This window comes from Hydra vulgaris, chromosome 04 (assembly GCF_038396675.1).
Source record: "Hydra vulgaris chromosome 04, alternate assembly HydraT2T_AEP".
Lineage (NCBI taxonomy): Eukaryota > Metazoa > Cnidaria > Hydrozoa > Anthoathecata > Hydridae > Hydra > Hydra vulgaris.
Window position 1 is genome coordinate 40,480,001 of NC_088923.1, and position 22,605 is coordinate 40,502,605.

The following is a 22,605-nucleotide window of genomic DNA, read 5'->3' on the forward strand; positions in this document are numbered from 1 at the left end:
ACATCGTTGTAATAATCATTGACATTGGTGACAGTGTCAATGATTATTACAGCAATCACAGACATTGGCGAGGTCTGGAGTAAAAGTCTGAACGAGTTAAACTGCCACTTACACCCTCTTGACACAATTGCTATTTCATGTCATTCAGCATGGAAAATGCTAATTCCCAATTATTTGGAAATGATTGTGTTGCTGTTGAAATTGTTTTGGTTTTAGATAAGGTTTAAAGACGGAAGCGGTGATCCAAAAGGATTTGTCATTTTTTTAGACAATTACAAATTACCACGAGGTATTATTCCAAGGTATAGTGGAAACAGTCTACATATTCTGTTCCACACTTGTTTCATTTTTAAAACACCATAGTCAATTTATACAATTTCTAATGATTGGAACAGTAAAAAGAAAAACTTTACAAAGTTCTTTGTGTGCTGCATTTTGTGATACCATTGCTACAAAACAAATGTACTTGCATTATTAGGAAAACTTCTAACAGGACCCTGGATGACACAGTTTTATGTGTCATCTGAAAAAGCAACTTTTGATCATGTTGGTGGTATTGCAATAATTAAAAAAGTTGTGCAAACAATTACAGATTGCAAAGGTAATCCAGCTGCATTGTTTACTAGAAAGACAGATTTGTTTGGAAATACTCTCCAACCAAATATTTTACAAGCGATAACAAATAAATGCATAATTGATGATAAATTTTTTGCCATGTTGTCAGGTTGTCTTGTTGCAATAGAAGAAATTAAACAGTATAAGTGTTATTTTTCTATTAGTATTACAAAAACACTTCAAAAGGAGACAGCCAGTGCACGCCTTCATAACATAGACAGGGAGGAGGTAATGGGAATGTTCAGTGCTGCAAAAGGAAGATCCCCAAATGCTACAATTATTCATATCTCTTACAAATTGGGAACAAAAAAGAATAGGACAGTGGAAAATCTTGATCAACAACAGCATGCTGAAATTTCTCTAAGGAAGACAGTCAAACACCAAAAAATAGATGAAAAAGGAAAAAAAGAAGGTTAGAGCAACAATTATCTCTACTAACTGTTAGTGAAATTTAAAATTTATATTAAAACTTGTCAATTAAGCAAATTGATGCCTTAAATGATGTTATGTGTGAAAGTATTGTTGGGAGGAATCTCTGCCATGAATGATATGATACAGATTCAACAATGGCAATCTTGTATTATGGCAGAGTTGAAAAACTTAAAAAGACAACAAGACATCTTTTACACTATTTCCTGCTGGACTAGTAGTGGAACTTGCATAAATGTACAGCAAGTAGTGGAGCTTGCAAAATAATTGTACACCATGTAGTGTAATTTGCATAATAATTGTACAGCAAGTGATGGAACTTAAAAAGTAACGGTTTAACAAGTAGTGGAACTTGTAAAATAATTGTACACCATGTAGTGTAATTTGCATAATAATTGTACAGCAAGTGATGGAACTTAAAAAGTAACGGTTTAACAAGTAGTGGAACTTGTAAAATAAATGTACAACAAGTAGTGAAACTTGCACTTCTTTTGATTTATCATTTTTGGCTAACGTTTACATCATGTCTATTGTCAACAATGATTCTTGTATAGTTTCATTACTGGAAACTTATCTTAATCATTAACTAAAAGCCAAAACACATAGTTGTTGTTCGGAAACATATACATGAATTTTTTTTTTAGGTTAGAGGGGGGAACTAACATCCCCCTCTGCAAAAAATGATGATACATCAGATACTACTACTGTAATATGGTAAAAATAATTTTATATTAAAATAAAACATTTAAAATAATAGCAGTTTATATTTTAGAAAACCTCATTTTAAATGGCTTTTTTTTTAGGTCAGAAGGGGTAACCACTACCCCCTTCTACAAAAATGAATACTCTGATGCATCTTGTAATACTATAACTGTAATATGATAAAAATAGTTTATCATATTACAGTTATAGGGATCGATATGCCTTTTCCTTGTGTCTATGTGTACACCATTAGTTTATGTTTAAAGATGTAAAAATAAATTGTTCATTTTTGATACTTGATCTATTAGATGTATATTTTGAAAGAAAGATAAAAATAATTATGAGAATGATTTTTTTTTTTTAAGGGTGTATTAAATTTTAACACCCAACATCCGCCCCATCTAATCGATGAACCTCTGATATTTGGCGGTGAAGTGGAATGAAATTTTAACAACTTTTTGCATATGAAATAGACCAGTTTCATGAAGAAACACTTTTTTATTGATAAAAATCTCCTTTTATTGACCGTAAAGATGGCATTTATGTGCGCCTGCTGCCCCTTATGGTACTCCAAATTGCTAAAGGTTGTTATAATTTTGTAGGTTATTCTTGCACCGGTTATTTTTGATATCAAGATATAAGGATTTTGATGAGAATTGACTAAGTTAATTTTAGAAAAATTTTTTTTTTGCTTCAGTTTTATCAAGAAATCCATATATCAGAAATTCGTCATTTAACCAAGTATAACTTTTTATAGAGTTGTCCGATTTTTGTATTTTTTTACTTTTGAAAATTTGAATTGAAGGCCTTTCTAATGATATATAACAATCTTCTATTTAACTTATAGAAATTTTGTATGTCACACACCCAAATTTGTTATTACAGTTGTTAATAGTAATGCAATTCATGTGTGTGTGTGTGTGTGTGTGTGTGTGTGTGTGTGTGTGTGTGTGTCTGTCTGTGTGTGTGTGTGTCTGTCTGTGTGTGTGTGTGTCTGTCTGTGTGTGTGTGTGTCTGTCTGTGTGTGTGTGTGTCTGTCTGTGTGTGTGTGTCTGTCTGTGTGTGTGTGTGTGTGTGTGTGTGTGTGTGTGTGTGTGTGTGCCTTTAAAATACTGTAAAAAATTTTATTTAATAGTTAAATTTAAATCTTTTATTTAATAGTTAAATTTAAGTAATAAAGTAACTTGAAATCTATTACTAAACAAGTAGTTTAAAATAAGTATTACTGATGAGAAAAAAAATTTTAATAGTTAATTTTAACAAAGCTTACTTTATTTTACCTTAAAATAACTTTAAAATATTTTTTCAAACGGAAAATCTATTTTTAAAAGATAAACATAAACTGTTATGCTATCTGTTATTTTAGTTCAGAATGTGCAAAGTAAATAAAGCAAATAAAGAACTAATATCTAATAAATATTATTAAACATAATTGACTCATACTTACAGCTATGCAAGTTTATTCGTGAATATAAAAAGTTATATTATAAAATTTGTACAAAATAAATAGTTAAACTTATACATTGGCATTAAAAAATGTATATAAACAAACTACAGCATTAAAAACACATTAAATAAATATATAATGCATAAAGGCGTGTTTACAAAATGTTTCGTGTTCGGACATTATGGAAACAATTGTAAATCCGTAATTTAAATCGGTGGTATTGCGTCAAACAACTTACCCGTCAAAAAAGATGACGAAATGATTGCGTTTACGGATACTTATTTTTTGAAAAATGTCAATAAGACAAAATATACTTATTTAACGCTAGATTTAATCTAAATAGAAAAAAAATTAACAGAATATGCTTAACTGTTTGTCTACTTATTTAAAGAGCTATTATACTAATACAACAACAAGCTACCGAATAATTTCGTACATAACAAACACATGGTTAAAACAACAAGGTTAATAACAAACATAAAACAACAACAATAAAAAATGATCAGAAATAGATAAAGAAATATTCCATTTATAGGAAATTAAAAAAAATTGTTTTTTTATTATTATGCATTTTTTTCGTTATATTATTAATTTGCTCAAAGATAAACGAACGGTCTTTTGATAAAACACCGTGGAAGAGTTAAGTAAGGAAGTTCAGACTGCCCTTCTCGGACCTCTTGATTCTGGGAGATGGCCCTACGCACTGAGCCACTGCTGCCTAAGTTCAAATTAATTAAAGTTAATGTAACAGATGAGGTAATCTTCATTTTTAGAAAGTGTATAAAAGTTTCCATTAATTTTTATGAGTTTTAAAAGACAATCTATTTATTTTGACTTTTCAGAATTAGAATTTACTTTAATAATTATGAAAATATGTTATATTTAATTTGAAGAAAAATGGTCTAAGAATAGAGTCTTTTGAGGATTTTATATTTATTAATTGGTCCTTTTTTGTGTGGTTTTTAAGGTGCCCCCAAAATTCACGCCGCCTTCGATACCAATGTCACAATGGACTAGAGCCGGCCTCGAACCTCAGGCTTTTTGGTTCTGAGCCAAAACTATAATCAAGACGCCACGGATCCTTGAGGTACTTGTGGTGCTTTATAATCTTTTTAATTAATAATAATTGAGACAAGGTTTTTTTATATTTATAAACGTATTCTTCATACAAATTTTCAAGATAACTTTTGAGCCAACTGATGATATTTTTTTAGTAAAGTATTGTCCAATGAAACGCAGTATTGGCAGATACATAATCGTTAGAAACTATTACAATATAAGTGTACAGGATACAGCTTTTCTATAAAAGAAAAGCTAAGTTAAGTAAGTTAGAAATATATAGAAAAGCTTTTCTATATTTTTCTAACTTACATTTATAGAAAGAAAAAAAAACAGTTAAAACGGTATTAACAGTTTTTAGTGACGTATTAATCCAACAATAATGGGTATAATATAAAGCGAAGTTATTCCGCAATGGTGAAAATAAAATTAAAAGAAAAATGATTCCCCACTCAGATGCAAGTTGCAACAGTGAACTGGGTAAATTGCAACTCAAATCTTTGAAAGAATAAATTTTGCAGAATCCTCAAAATAGTTATTGGTTGCTTTTTAACTTATATTATTTCACATCAACTTTATACAATTAAGAAAAGATAAAATACAGAAAATATCGGTAGACTTAAAAGTATTTTCTATGAGCTTCAATACTTTTATTATGTAAAACTTTATATAGACCTAACATCTTTACTAAAATTACCATTACATTTTAAACAATTTTTTGTATCAATTTTGCCTATTATTATAATAAAAACATAGATTATTTTAGAAAAGTGCGTAAAATTCGTCAAACTTGGTGTTATATTGTTATTCAACTTACCTTTATGAGCTTGATGCAACTTACCTCGTTGGCATCACAATCACTCTAATCAATGCATGCAGTTAATTGCTTTAAATAATTCTATATCTTTTAGCTTTTTGTGTTTGAAAAAGATTTTTAAACCTCCTGTTATTACTATTATTATTATACGTTTTAGTTTTCTGGAAAAACAAAAAAAAAATTAAACCCGAGTAAGAACTTTACATTAAAAAAAAAAAATTAAATTACTTTTTAAGTTTTACTTTATTATAACAAGTTTTTTTTTGAGCTGACATGTTATCCTTATAGTAATATAAAGTAGAAATATTTTAAAATAGCAACTTAAAGACCATCCTTTAAATAGTACTGTTGCAACTCACCCCCAGTACACCAGGCCGAGTTCTCCCCTAATACTTATAATAAATATAACAAGAATAATAAAGGAAGAAAACATAAAATCCCAACATCAGTCATATCCTGACTATAATATTTGTGTTAGCAAAATATATTAAAAATAAAAACAAAAATGGTAATGACTTATTTCTGAAACTTGAATGAACAACCATTTCAGCTATTATTATTTGTATTCAAATCTATTTACTACTTACTCTTTTTATTTATCCTTCTTTCTCTTTTTCTTCTCTTTTTTTGTTTTTCATATAGTAAAAGTTAATGATTTTTTATCTGAAATTTCAAAAATAATAGTTATAACAAAAGCGGTTAACTGCAGACTCATATGCTAACTTGTTTTTTAAAGCAATTTTTTGCGTTTTATAACATATTTGTTGAAACCTTGTAAACATTTATTTTTAAAAATAAAAGCATAAAAACCATAATTTATTATGCTTTTAATGTCTCTTTTTTTTATTATGATATATAATAATAAATAAGATAAAAAATGTAAAAATAAAAACTGAAAACTTTTATTTTAAAATAAGATAAAAACTAAATAAAAAGATTTTTTTTAAATAAAACGATAAAAATTTTTAGAATTTTTTTACAAGTTTTGCCACCAGTATTTTTAAATAAAGTTTAAAAAAAATTATTATTTTTATCAGTGGCAAGTAAAAACAATTTCTGGTTAGAAAAAAAATAATTTTCGTTTTTTCCACTGTATTCAATGTATTTTGCTTAGAGAATCTATAGATATTTAAGGCATCAGTGGTATATACATTATATTCATACAACCCAGTGGGCACGGTACGTTTTTAAAACGTTTTTTAGACGTTTTTATAAAGTTTAAACCTAATAAAAACGTCCAAAGAACGTTTTAAAAACGTACTGTGCCCACTGGGAACACTAATGACATAAATACCTATAGATAATTATGTCATCAATGGTATTTATCACTAATGTGAGATGATGATGTCATCATACATAAAAATCTATAGAATCTTTAAACAGACTTCATTAAACATAATACCAAAAAAAACATCTTAAAAAACCAAACTAGCTATGAAAAAACTAGATCTCAAGACAGACAATAAAAGATTAATTAAAAGTTAAGAAAGCAATCGTTTGCAGTCATTCAGAAATAACTCGCATAAAAAAAAGTTAAGAGAGATGGAAAATTGATTAAGACCCAATAATTTAAAAGTAGATGGAATTAATGAAAATGAAGGTAAAAGATTTTTTTATCGAAGCGAACTTAAGTTAAAAGAAGCAAACTTAAGGTAAAAAGCCAAATTGAAAGGGGCCATAGAACTGGAAAAAAAAAGTTATATAATTCATAAATGATAGTGGGAATACTTTTAGATTTTAAAGATAAAGTTGCAATTTTTAGCAAATCGAGTAATCTGAAAGAGAAAAACATTACGATGCATAAATGATACGATGCATAAACAAGGATTTTTGTTCTGAAACAGCGCAAATCCGGAAAGGTTTGAGAGAGAAAATAAAAATCGAGTGAGCGGCTATCGAGAAACGAATGAGCGGCTGTTGAAAATCGAACTAACAGTTATTGTAAATTAAACGAGCGGCTGGTTTGCATACATATCTATGATAAATTGAGAATACGCGAAAGTAAAATTTGCCGGTATCAAAGAAAAGCAAAAATTTATCTTTTTTATATTTGTCATTTAACATCATTTGTCAGTTAACATGTTGTCAGTTAACATTTTTTCAGTTAACATTTTGTCAGTTAACGAAGTTTTTATTTTTGCTATCACTTATTATAAATTAAACTGTTTTAAAAATGGAATAAGACTTCATAATTAAATTTTCGTATGAAATCGACATTCTCGGTGGTAATGACATCGACTCAATTTATGTTAATCACAAACTGTTAAAAAGTAAATATAACTCAGTTTCTGAATCTTTGTTACATCTTAGACAAAATAAAAACACTTTTTTAAATTTACGTATCAATATTCAAAGTTTTAATAAAAGCTTTGAAAATTTAAAAATATTAATAAATGTACTTTAATTTAATTTTAAAATTATATGTCTGGCGGAAACATTGTTTAAAAGCGGTGAAACTAATTATGAATTTAAACTAATTAGTTTCGATCAATTCATCAACCAAGAGAATTTAATGCAGCTGGCGGCGTTAGTTTTTTTTATCCACAATTCACTTAATTATATTTTACGTAACGACCTCTGTTTTAATGAAACAGATTGTGAATCATTAGGCATTTAGTCAATGAAACATAAATTTAAAAACATAATTATAAATAGTATTTACAGAACACCATCTGGTCATACGAAAAAGTTTAAAACTCATCTTAAAACATTTCGAAAAAAAATTCGAGAAAACATATTTATCTAGTCGGGGATTTTAACATATACCAGATTAATTATGCTTTAAGTAATAATACTATAAATCTTATATATAATCTTCTAGAAAATAACTTTATCCAACAATAAAAAAATCAACAAGAGTTACAAATAAGTTTTCTTTATTTTATAACATCATAACTAATAATTTTTTAAAATTGTCCTCTTTACACAGGTATGACTCAGGCTTATTTATCGGAACCTTTTTCTACATTCTTAGCTACCAATAACTTTTTAATTAACAATATTACCAAAAAACCAACAATATTTCACCGACAGATCAATGAAAACTCTGTAAACATTTTTAAAACTATTAAAAATTATGTTGATCGGAATCTGGTTTTGAAATCAAGCAAGGCTAACAATGCATATAACTTATTTCTTGGTCAATTTTGCATGCAAAATAAAATAGCGCTTCCAGAACAAAAAATCATAAATACCTAGTCACTTTTCAACCAATGTCCCTGGATGTCGAAAGGCTTACTAAAATCTTTAAAAAAAATTCTCTACAGAGTTTCTTAAATAAATCTTATAAAAATGAAATATAAATATAAATATAAAAATTACAAAAATTTATACTAAAAAAACGAAAAGATACTCAAAAAAGATTTATTAAGCTTAGTTATTAGAAAATCTAACAGAAACACTAAAAAAAAAATATAGAATGTAATAAAGGATTTAATTGGAAAAGTGAAAGTTTTTGATAAAATTAGTGTTGATATCGTCAAATCATGATTTGATGTTATTGAACCTTCCTTATTTCATGTTTTTGATTTTTCATTTAAGTCCGGCGTAGTACCTGACAAACTAATAATTGCCCGTTTAACACCAATTTTTAAATCTGGAGATAAAATTTTTGTTCAAATAAATGAATCAAAACTTTACAATGACACCGCAAATGGAAGAACCAATTTTCTAACGATGAAAAGATGAAAAACAGATAGAAGAGCAAGAGAAAAACAAACAATAACTGTTTAGAATAGAAGATTTGAAAAATAAAAATAAAATAAAGCGAAAACAATGAAAATAATAAAGAATAAAAATTGAAGAAAAACATTAAATAAACAGAAGAACTAAAACGCAAAGTTAAAGAAATAAAATTGTTCGTGAAAAATTCGAAAATAAAAAACTTAAATAAGTTAATAGAAGAAAACAAAAATATCATTTTTTAAGTTTTGTTAATTTGTTGTTTGGATTGTTTATAATGTCGTTTACTTTTGTGTATTGTTTATAATGTCGTGTGTTTTTGTGTTGCGTTTTTGTATTTTTTATATTGTCGTGTATTTTTATGTTTTGTTTATACTGCTGTGTAACTTTGTACATCGTTTATATTCATGTGTACATTAGTGTATTGTTTATGTTGTCGTTTTTTTGTGGTCTTGTTAATTATTTTCATTATTGTTGCTTTTTTAGTTTGTTTCTATTATTCGAGTAATTTTTCTTATTTTTTGTTTCATCATAATATTAAAAAATATCTTTTCGTTTTATTTTTTATTTTCTATCATCCTTCTGGTTGTCAAACGTTGTGTTATCTCATTTATTTGTTATTATCTCTTGTCAGTTTATTCACTTTTTCCCTATTTTTGTGTTATTTGTCTTGCTTTTTCAAGTATTATTGTTCTTCTTTTTATTTTGTTTTATTTTATTTCGGTCTCTATCTGTATTACTTTATTTTGCTTTATTTGTTTATTCTGTTAAGGTGTCACTCCAATTAACTAGTTTTAACTATACAGTAACTCCGAGCTCAGTTTTGTAAAATTATAAATAATTTTATAATTTTTTCAATTTTATGGTTAAATAAATGGATAAAGATAAGTCAAATGTTATAAATTATACACCTATATCTATTCTACCTTTTTTTTTTTTAAATCGCTAGAGAAAATAATGCATAATAGTAGGCACTTCAGTCCATTTTACGATCTCATAATATAATTAAGCTAAAATGTTAATTCTAATTTTATTGCATTCAAAATGTTAATCTTGTTTTAAAATGGGTTTAACCAATTTTGTAGCACTTCTGGTTGTCAAGAAATTTGCATTTTTATACTACCTAATTTGACATTTTTTTAGACAAAAAAATGCGTTTTTTTATTTTAGTTTTTTTTTAACATTTTTTTTTACCATCATAACTGCGTAAAATTTTTACGCAACGACTTTAGGCATTAATCTATCTGTTATCATTAAACAATATACAAACAAAACAACTTTCAGTTCACAACTAATCCTTAGAAAAAGTATATATACAGAAAAAATATATATAGCAGAAAAATATATATACATTAATATAGTCATAGACACATTACACGTTAATATAGTCATAACTCTATTACAAGATAAAATTGTGAAAAAATAAAACACAAGGTTGCCCAATTTTTAATTTTTAGATATTATAGATACGATATTATAAATATTATAGATCAATAAAAACGATATATATATACGTATATGATATATACATATATATATATATATATCTATACGTATACGATATATATCTATACATATATATATAAATATATATATATATATATATATATATATATATATATATAAACATATATATGTGTATATATAAATATATATATACATATATATATTTAAACAATATAAATAATATAGATTAATATATACGACTAATTTATATAATTTATAATATATTTATAATATAATATTACTAATGATATAAAATAACTATATACGATACGTTTTAATAACTATAAATATATAACATATAATAATATGTTATAATTTATAATATATTTCTATTATAATAATATTAATAATATATATAATAACTATATATGTTACGTTATAATAACTATAAACAATATAGATATAAATATTATAGATTAATATATACGACTAATTTATATAATTTATAATATATTTATAATATAATATTACTAATGATATAAAATAACTATATACGATACGTTTTAATAACTATAAATATATAACATATAATAATATGTTATAATTTATAATATATTTCTATTATAATAATATTAATAATATATATAATAACTATATATGTTACGTTATAATAACTATAAACAATATAGATATAAATATTATAGAATAATATATACGACTAATTTATAATAATATTATATAATTTATAATATATGTAATATATTTCTAATAAAATATTACTAATAATATATATAACTAGTAATTATTTCAAATAAATTGTAAAATAGGCTTTTTACAAAACTATAACCTTTCCTTTTTCAAGGTCAACAAGCAATGGAAAAGTCCATACTTAATTTTCCTCAGTTTCATAGACCACATCAAACAAAGTTTTTTTTAAGTTAAGAGTTGACTTGTTTACTCGAAGAACTTCACCTGTACACCAAAAGTATTTTTTAGTGTCGATTTTCATTATTTTATGTTGAATAAATTTCCCAACAAAATAATTAACATCATTTAAAATGACAGCCATGATGTTTGTTTTTTGTTGATTTGCTAATTGAGACAGTCTTGCATTCTTTAATTTTTCACTTAACTCTTCTTTCTGTTTTGCAATCAAAATATCTCGTTCTTTTCTTTCAATAAGAATAACTCTTCTCTCAATGGGCTCTGGAAAAGTCCTTGTTCTAATAACTGATTGTAAATTACTGAACAACTCATAGTTTGTTAAGTCTATTCGCTTACAACTATGCATTTTAGTTTTGTAAAAATGTTTAGGTTCACATTTAACTTCCATAACATACCTATAAAAATCCAACGGTGCTCTTAATATTTTTTTGCTTTTAAATGTGTCAACTAACAAAACATATTCATCATCTGCTTCTTTTGAGGTCAACCACACCTTCGTCCTCAATTTTAACAACTCATTAACCGATTTAGCTTTTTTTAAGAAGGATTTATCTTCAGCTGTTTTTTTAGCTTTATGCTTTTCAGACAACCTTTCACTCATTTCAAACTTTAATTCTAAATAATTTTGTTTGTATTTATCTTTCATTTTATTAAAGTTTGTTGAAGCTTTTTTAAGCTTGTATAGTTTGTTAAGCTTGTATAGTTTGTTAAGCTTGTATAGTTTGTTAAGCTTGTATAGTTTGTTAAGCTTGTATAGTTTGTTAAGCTTGTATAATTTTTAAGCTTGTATAGTTTTTTAACCTTGTATAGTTTGTATTTTGGCATTTGGCTTTGTACGAATTAAAAGGTCCAATACCGCAAAGTCACTTTCTGACGCTTTGTTTGTTGTTGGAACATTCTCTGCAGTCTTACTTATATTATCAAAAGGATGCCAATCACAGTGTTATAAAATGGGTTCTAACCTTGACTTTCTGACCCGAGAAAACCCTTTTGTGGAATGATAGCCCACGCTATGGGGATCACTTGGACATAAGTATTAAAATCAGATTACAACGTCCTGGCAAGTTATTGATGTTTAAATTTTCTGAATTTATTGATTACCCACACATTCGAAATGACAGCTTGTTTTGCATTTTTACAGTAAGATATAATTTTAAATTCAAGTAAACAAACATACTGTAGCATAAAGAGCATTATGTTTTATGAAAACATAAAAAAAAGTTGAAAAATTAAAAGATATCAAGAAGATAAGCTTCCTTTATTACCAAACAAATATAATATTTTTTTATTCTTCTGTTTTTCTGTTTAACTTTTCATAAAAATTATTTTTAACTGTGAAAATAAGACAGTTTTTGAATTTCGGGAAAATTTCGGGAAAATAAAAATTTCGGGAAAGGCATGATTTATTTACTTTATTCACGAGAGCAAAACTGCGCACATTTAATTTTACAAAAAAATGCCGAATACAGCAAAAACCACCAAGACTGCAGGAAAACTGTCTGTTTTCTTTGCTTCAGTAAATGTCAGAGGGAACTGACATCTTTCCTAAAAGAAAAATGCCAAACAATACTCAATGAGAGGATCGATTTTAGTAATGACAAAGTTCCACTTGGAATTTGTGAAAAGTGTCGTTCTTGTTTAAGAAGAAAGGATTTCTGGAGAACACATCAATCTCCCATCACTTTACAATTTTGAGACTATAAAAATTCGACCTCAAACTAGAGACACACAATGTGACTGTTTGATTTGTTCTGTTGGAAAACTGAGAAATAATGGTCAACAGAAAGCTCAGCTTTTGCAGAGCTCAGCACAAAATACTCCATCTTCAACTGTCCAAAAACGATGCTCTGACTGTTTTTCAATTATTGGAAGAGGATTACCTCATCATTGCACAAAGGGCACTTTGCGAAATAACCTTGTTGCTGTTGCAACCAAGGATCCTGTTGCATCTGAACGAGTTGCTGCTCTTGTTGTTTCAAGTAAGGATTCTTCTCCACATGGCACTGTTCGATTGAGTCAACCACAAGGTGGAAGAATGCTTCCAATAATGCCAGGTAAAAGTTTAACTTTCATGAAAAGATATTTTAGAAATTTCGAAATTAAACAATATCTGCATTTATTTTAGGTTCCTCATCAGCTAGAAAACTATTTCCTCCAAACCCATCAATTAGTATAAAAGAACTTGTTCAAGTTCAGGCAAACACAGGGCTTTTAAACAATGGCATCAAGAGACTAGCTGCTACAATTAATCAGTCAACTTCACAACATATTGTTGAGAAAAACTATGCTGTAAAATTTGATGCAGTTAGTAAGCAGCTTTCTCACCATTTCACGAGTTCATTGATTAAAGATCATGCTGGATGTGGAAGGACTGTCATTCATTGCAAGGACTTCAAAGAGCTTAAAAATGAACTCATTTCTATGAGAAGCACATCAAACAATCATATTGTGAAAGTTGGAACTGACGGTGGGGGAGGATTCCTGAAAGTAAGCCTTGGAATTATTGAATTAAATTGTGAACCTAACACTCCCCAGTAAAACTCAATTGCACAAACAAGTTTTTCAAGGACACTGGAGTTAAGCGGCAACTTATTATTGCTGTCTCTGAGGACCTGCAAGAAAACTACTCAAATGTGTCTCAAATTTTCGAATTGATCAATATGAGAGACCAAGATTTTGTTTTGTCCTGTGACCTAAAACAGGCAAATATAATTTGTGGTCTCCAAGCACACTCAAGTGCACACCCCTGCACCTGGTGTGAGTCAAGTGCAAAGGACCTTTTAAATCAAGGAAAATTAAGAACTTTCCAATCTCTTGATCAGAATGTCTCACTTTTCAATGCAGCAGGATCAAACATCAAAAGAGCTCGTGATTACATGAATGTTGTTCATTCTCCTGTATTTGATCTTGCTGGTGGCACATTAGTTTTGGACTTCATACCGCCAATGGAGTTGCATCTCCTTATTGGTGTTTTCAATCATCTCTTTGCTGCCCTACTAAAAGTTTTCCCTCAAGGAACTCTTTGGACTGATTCACTGCACATTAAACAACAGCCTTATCATGGAGGGCATTTTGCAGGAAATGAGTGCAGGAATCTGCTAAAAAATATTGATCTTCTTCAATCTATTGTCGAGAAACACTCATGCTATGCTGCAATACCATTAGTTGATGTATTTCGAAAATTCAATGCAGTAGTGTCTGCCTGTTTTGGATGCGTTCTTGATCCAAGTTATGTACAAAAAATTGAAGCTTTGAGAGTGGCTTATGTGGCACTGCAAAATGTTTCTGTGACACCCAAGGTTCATGCTGTATTTTTTCATGTGAAAGATTTCATTGACAAACATGGCCAAGCTCTCGGACTTTACTCAGAACAAGCAACAGAGGCAATGCATCACAACTTTCAAGTGCATTGGCAAAGGTACAAACGATCTAACCATCATCCTGAATACAGTAAAAAGTTGCAATGCTGCCTTGTGGACTTTAATAGTAAACATTGCTTGTGAAAAGAGCCATTTTAGAATGATTTTTTCTTGTATTAGAATATTTATTTTAAAGCATAATTTTCATTTTAGATACACGATAAACTCTCAGAATATGTCTTTTTGTTTCCCTAGTTCATATTTATTGGAATAACCTATATTTTTACTATATTCTGTCGGTTTTTGACGGAAAACTCGAAAACTATGGTTTATGTCGGTTTAAACTAAAATTTGGCTTCTAAAAAAAAAAAAAAAAAAAAAAAAATTTTGTCGGTAAAATTTTTTTTTTTCATTTTCACCCCCCCCCCCCCCACGTCTTTGTCGTTCGGTACGGCCCTGTCAAAACTTGCCAGGACGTTGTAATCTGATTTTAATATTATATCCAAGTGATCCCCATAGTGAGGACTATCATTCCACAAAAGGGTTTTCTCGGGTCAGAAAGTCAAGGTTAGAACCCATTTTATAACACTGTGCAATATTTAACTCCAGGAAGTTGATCAATATTCAGGATGTGCAATATTTAACTCAGGATCAGGATATTTAACTCAGGATCAGGATGTGCAATATTTAACTCCAGGAAGTTGAGGTTAGAACCCATTTTATAACACTGTGCAATATTTAACTACAGAGAAGTTGATTGTCTTTCCAGAACAACTAAAAAAGAATGACAAATTGCTTCTAATGTCTGCTGTGTTAAAATAATTAAATCAGTGTCATTAGTCTCTTCAAATAAATTATCATACAACATATCTTTTAGGAATATTAACATCACTTGGACTGAATATATGTGTTTTCGAGAGGTGTTTTTACACAAATCTGAAAGTTTCATTTTCAGGGTTAACAAAAATGGATTCATATCAAGAATACTCTTTTGTGATTCAATTATCCGATAAAGTGGACCTGCAATTATTTTATCAACTATTCCAAGAGCCCGCACTTCTGCTAAATATATTTTGTTGCTAATATCTTCTTTAACTGCAAGTAAAAGATTATTTTGATTTGGCCAATTTTGAAGAAACTCTAAAATATCTTTTGAATGAAAATACAAAGCTGCAGCATTATCATATATTAAATCTGTTACCAACAAAGGGTGCAAGCATACACTTACTTTTGTCCTTTACCAGCAAGGAATGCATTAAAATACCCAGCAACTCCAGCTTCATCACTTCCCATTACATGAAAAGCTTTACATGCAGTTCTTATTAATCTAATGGCACCTGATTCAGCTGATTATTGAATGCAAAAATATTTTTATAACTAGTACTTAGAACTAACTTTTTGAATGAGTTAATTGTTTTATCAGTTTCTGTTGCAAAGCTAGATAATAAATGCAATTTACAAAAAAAATTAGACATTTCAACGAAATCTGCTTGCTCGCCTTTTTTTAAACCTTCCCATTTCTTTATAACTTTAGGCAGTAACTTTTTTCTCATATCTTTAAGCTTTAAATTAAACAGTGGATTAACTAGCCCAAGATCAGACATGGTAGTTTTAAAAGAACATACAAGGTTAGAAAAATCGTTTTACTTGCTGCTACTTTCTAAAATGTCACATATATCATCTAATGTTTTGGTTAACGCATTAATAGTACAATCTGCATCACTGCCAGCCATTTCACATAATCCAAAAGATAAAGTACTTCCATTTGTGGTAGTAACTTGGAAATTTTGAAAATGTCTATGATGTTTAGTGGTACCGTAACTGTGAAGACAATTGCCCGAATTAATTTCTACTGTGTTTATCATTTTTTCTGCAACTTGAAGTTGAGCAAGTGCTAAAGCCTCAGTCATAAATTGAGATTTTGTAACAATTGAGAGAAGCTTCTCTATATCTACCTTAGCTAGTTTTTTTAAAACAATTGTGATAACTTCATTAACTTTGTTCATGATGATATTGAAAGAAACTAACTCCATAATAACTTCATATTACTAATACGAACATTAGCAGATTTGAACTTGTTTATACAAGCAGATAAGGCAAGTTTCAATTTTTTAATACAGTTTTTCGAGGTTTGTTGGTTCAATTTTTTTTTTTACTTTTTATTTTTTTCAATTGATAATTCACAACTAGTTTCCGAAATAGGCGGTTTAAAGAGCATCAGCTTATATATATCTCTTCTTCTGTTTTTTTTTTTAACGATTTAAATTTATCTACAACAATTTTAATTTTGTTGTACAAGCTCAAATTATTTTCAGTTACTGAAAACAAATTGGAGAATCGGCTTCTGAAATTCGAGCCTACCATTTTCAAAGATTTATCACTCAAGCATAGATACCAATCATATAATTCTTTATTATTCATTATGACAAGGCTAATTTTATACAAATACTGTATTATACAGTTAAATTATTATATTGTTTTTGCAAAATAGTTACCGAAATAATTTTTGAAACAATATTAAGACAGACTGAAAGGAAGAAGAGGACGAGATTTAGCAGGTTTTAACTTAAAATTAAAAATTAAGCTGAATACCCGAATACTAGCAGAAACTTTTTTAAAGTTTCTGCTAGTATTCGGGTATTCAGCTTTTTTAGTTTTTTTAAAGTTATTTTAGACCAACTTATTCATCACAAAACCAAAATAAATAAAAATAGAAACAAAGAAAAATAGTTATATATTATTTTAAAGGATGCTATAAAGCAAATAAAATAACTTTAAGCTAAAATAATTACAAAAACTTAATTAAAACCGCACCTACAGCCAGATAAACTGATATTAAAAATTCTAACAAATATTTTACGAAAGATAAATCATTTTACTTTTTGTAAAACGTTTTACTATAGCATAATAGATTAAAAAAATCGGTCTAAATTTAATCTGAAAAAGTCTTCTTTATATATAAAAAACTTCGCAAATTTTGTCTACGGAATTTGTCACGTGACTGAAGTGTCTGATAATAGGCTATATAATCATCAAACTGAGAACAACATTCTGAAAAGCAAGCAATTTAGTTTTTTTTAAAAAAAATAAAACTTTACTGAAAACGCAGTAATTGAACGTTCCAATCAAAGAATGAATCCAATGATGACTCAGAAATGTTCCAATTCAAGAATGAATAAAAAACGTTTATTAATGTTCAGGGATCTTAAAATCTCCGACTTTAAAATGTTTCTTTTAAAGTAAGCTCAATCAAATAAAACAGATTTATTTATACCAATAAAATTCATGTGGTGATATTAAAAATTCATCTAGTGATTATGTTAATTTTATTTTCATTTATTTATTTTTTATTTTTTTCAAGAACTTTTGGTTTCCACGTCTTTTAAATATATCAGCAATTTAACACTTTTTAACTATTTTTTATTTGAATCTCTCTATTCTCTTAGTTATTTTCTATTTAATTTCTAATTAACACTTTTACAAATATTTGTATGTTATGGTTATGAAGAATTTGTTTTTTTATATGGGATTCAGCAATAAAACAAGATGTGCCTTCTTCTTGCTCCAGCCATTATTGGTTATATATGTATATGCAATGTAAACACACACACAAACACACACACACACACACACACACACACACACACACACAAACAAAAATAAATTGAACTATACAGAGTCCAAAGGAAAACAGTGTTCTTTTATAGCGAGTCTTCTGTTTCCTTAATGCTGTGAAAAATAGAAGTTTGATAAGCCTACAAGGCAAAAACGCTTTGATCTCGTTGTTTAGTAGATTTTTTTTTGATTTTTTGATTTTTTTTGAAAAAATCAAAAAATCAAAAAAAAAAAAGGAAAAAAAAACTTTATATGGTGAGAAAGATAAAAAGGAAGTTTTTCCTCTTTGTTTAGAAATAAGTTTTTTTTCAGCCTTTCTAGCAAGACTAAACGGCAAAAATTGATTCTAAAACAGTGAAAACAAATTTCTACATTAGTGTTTAGTCATATAAATACCAATTTTTTTTTTTCCAGAGTACGGAAACTCGTAGAATACCACTAACTTTTGTCATCGAGAACCCCTAAAATGTTAAATAAAAAATAAAACAAAATAGAAAAATTAAAAACGTGTTTATGACGTTTAAAACATGTCTTGTACCTACTGGGTAGGTTCAACAAAATATAAATATCAACGGTGGTCAAATATTAAAAATACTCATTCTAAATAAAAGAGGTTTCGCATAAGTAAAATAATCTTTAAAATTAACTTGACATATCATATACTTTAGGAAAACTTGGTCCTACAGATTACTCAATTTAGTTGCTATTTTTTTCGCATGGTCGCATCTTTTCGCATCGTTTATTAACATTAACTTTTAAAGCTTTCGACAAATATCATGATTTTAGATTCCGGTTGCCGGTAATTTCACCTAAAACTTGACATGCGCGTTTTTAATTGAGTTGATGCTTTTTTAATAAAATCAAAATATATATTTTTATTGCAATTTTTTTCTGACTTTGAAATTGTTAAACCTATTTTTAGTACAAAACTCTTTTTAACTATTTTAGTTTTTAAATATTCATAAACAGTTTTTATTTAAAATTTGAAGACTTTCTGAGGTACTTTATAAACCTTTATGATATGGTGACTTTAAACGTCTGTTAGGTTTACTTATTATTTTTTTATGAAAACTTGCGTCATAAATATCAAAAAAGGTTTTATAGAATATATTACTACGTACATCACATTTCAATATTTGCATCGCAAGTCAATAATTTTCTAATTAAGTATAACTGATCCTTAAATATTTTCAAATTTGATTTATTTTTGTTGTTTAAATTTGATAATAATTGTTGTTATTTTTGTTTGTTAATTTGTTTTCATTTGAACATTTTTTTTTATACCATTATATAAAAATGTATTGAAGCTGCTGCTATCGGCTACCAAATGGTGGCCGATAATAGTAGCTTAAAATTGTATTTTCAGAGTTTCAAGTTATAATGTCTTTTGTTAAAACCTCATTATTGCGCACTGGCCCGTTTTAGCAGTTTTGTGGACAAATTTATATAGCTATTTGAAGACGCGTCATAGTTGCCTCAGCTTTATATTATGGAGTAACTCATTGGTAAACAGCTAGTTCAATGGTTTGACCTAATGTAAGGTTTGTACAAGTACTCCATGCATTACTCCTTAGATTTGATCACATAAGAGTGGTGGATCATATGGCTACCGGAGTCCATCTATGTACAGACTCCAACACAGCTAGTAATGTACAAATAGCAGGACTTGAAAGATTGTTTTAAGAGACTCTGAAGTGGATTCTGATCCTTTAGTTACCGAGTAACGGAAAAAAGATCAAATGCAATGCAAATTGTGTAATGAGATAGGAAATGGCGTTTTTTAATACTTTGGTAATATGAAATATGGAAAAAATAATATGAGCGTTTATTTTTTCAAAAACCGGGTAATTGATAAAAAAATGTGGCATACTAAATTAAAGGCAAAAATATGCAGTTTCTCAATAATATATAGTTTAGTATTACCAAATATTATTATAATATTATTACCAAACCTCCGATTTTTTGAGATATTTGATCGAGTATTAAAAATTTAGATTTTCTTTTGGGCAAAATTGACTTATTAATTTTTTTTCTAAAAAAAGACGAAAATTTTATTTAAAACATTTTTAAAAAATGTTGAAGTGAATAAATTTAATTTTTTTAATACAATTTTTTAATAAATAATTTTTTTTTAATCATATATATATATATATATATATATATATATATATATATATATATATATATATATATATATATATATATATATATATATATATATATATACAGTATATATATATATATATATATATATATATATATATATATATATATATATATATATATATATATATATATATATATATATACAGTGGTGGCGTTAGGGTAGGGCCTGGTTGGGCGATGGCCCAGGGCGCCGAATATAAAGGGGCGAAACTAATTGGTTATTTTACCCTTTGCCTTTTTTTTGAATGGAGTTAAATTGAGCTAGGGGCGCCGTAGAAATCTCGCCCAGGGCGCTGGTAGTGCTAAAACCGGCACTGTATATATATATTTTTTTTTTTATTTATTTATTTTCGTCATTAAAAAAAAATAAGCTTTTACAATGTTTTCACAACATAAAAATATAACATTAAAGTTTCGACCGGAGCCGGCAGAAGACATGGTCTTATCATCCAGCCCCGTTAATATAACTAAAAAGTTCGATAAAAATGAAAAAGGAAAGTAGAAACTAAAGAGAAAACTGGTTTAACAATCAATTTTTTAAATTATTTTTTAAAATTATTATTATTTTTAATTCTACTTTTATTTTTATTATACACGCACAAACACACACACACACATACATGCAAATATGAGCCTGTTCATATATACATACAAAACCAAATAAATTCTGTTTTATATTCCATCTACAAATGGCGTAAGTTATAATAAAAATTGCATTTACAAATTGCGTTATTATTATAATATAGAATAATATCAAACATGTTTTAAGTACCATACAATATAATTAACATGTTGCGTCAATTTATTAGATATTATTTAATTATTAGATAATTAACATTATCAAAATTTTTAATAAAAAGATAGTATATTGCTTTGTATCAAAATCAAATAAGTGTTGTTTTGTTGTACGTTTAAACTGTTGAGTTGAAGTTAAAGTTTTTATATTACTCGTTAAAACCAAGTTCCATAACCGCTGCCCTCTGCAAGATATCGAAAAATCAGCTTGTTTTAATAATGTTTTAGGTATAAAAAAATTTTTTTTTTTTTTTTTTTTTTTTTTTTATTTATTATATTTCCATAATAAAGTTTACATAGCTTACATTTTTATCTTTATAACTTGTTTGTGGTGAAAATGTTTACTTTCAGAACTTGTGTGTCTTTAGCTAGAAATTTGTTTTTCGAGTTTTTATATCCGATTATAATTTTGTACAAAGTCACAATTATTTTTAGTTGTTACACATCCATATCTTCAGTTTTTTAAGAAATTTATTAATCTTTTTTTCTTTCATCGTAATGTTCGTTTTTCATTTTTAATAAAATAACACTTCATTTTATTTTTTTTTATTTTTTTCTTTCTTTTTTTCTTTTTCTTCTTCTTCTTCTTCTTCTTCTTCTTTTAAATCGTTTCAAGTTCTTGACAATCAATAAAGCGTAGATACTAAGAAATTGCTGTTTTGACCAATGTGTTCAGGTGTGATAAATTTTTTATTTTTTATTATTATTTTTTTTTTTTATTGTTTGTATGTAAACACATACATAAATACACACACTTACACACATACATTTATATACACACACACATACATACATACATACATACATACATACATACATACATACATACATACATACATACATACATACATACATACATACATACATACATACATACATACATACATACATACATACATACATACATACATACATACATACATACATACATACATACATACATACATACATACATACATACATACATACATACATACATACATACATACATACATACATACATACATACATACATACATACATACATACATACATACATACATACATACATACATTTTTTATATATATATTCTCCTCTTTTTTAAAATAAAGTTTTACGTTTACAAATATTGGAATTTTTATACTTTTAATAAATTATAATAGAGAATATAATCACCACATCAATAAGATTAAAAAATAAAATAACAAAAAAAAAAAAAAGTTTAAATAAAAACTTGGTATCTGATAGAAGATCTAATGATCTTGTCGCCAGAACCATAAATCGTTATAATAAAATATAACTTAAACTATTAATAAATATAAACAAATAAAAATGACAAAATACAAAAACAAAGAGCGTATTTATATAAATTACTTATTTTTAAAAGTATTTCAAAATATTGTCATTAAAAAGAATGAATTCTTTTAATTTCTTTTTAAAGACTGGGAAGGTAATCGATAAATCAAAATTAGGTAAAATGATTTTGTTCCAGAGATTTGGTACACGATAAGCTATACAGAACTGATTGAATTTTGTTCGACAAAAGGGT

The 22,605-nt window shown here is 27.3% G+C and overlaps 1 protein-coding gene across 2 annotated transcripts in view; it reads right to left on the bottom strand.

Moving 5' to 3' along the window:
- Positions 1-5,220, bottom strand: part of LOC101235969 (potassium voltage-gated channel subfamily KQT member 2) — a 63,258-nt gene extending 58,038 nt beyond the window's left edge. The window contains exon 1 of one of the 2 annotated variants that reach the window (XM_065796347.1): positions 5,094-5,220. The gene's annotated coding sequence lies outside the window, so the exon portion shown is untranslated. Of the gene's footprint in view, positions 1-5,069 lie in introns of both variants that reach the window. The other variant, XM_065796346.1, reaches the window with a different exon arrangement.
- Between the last annotated feature and the right edge of the window lie 17,385 nt (positions 5,221-22,605).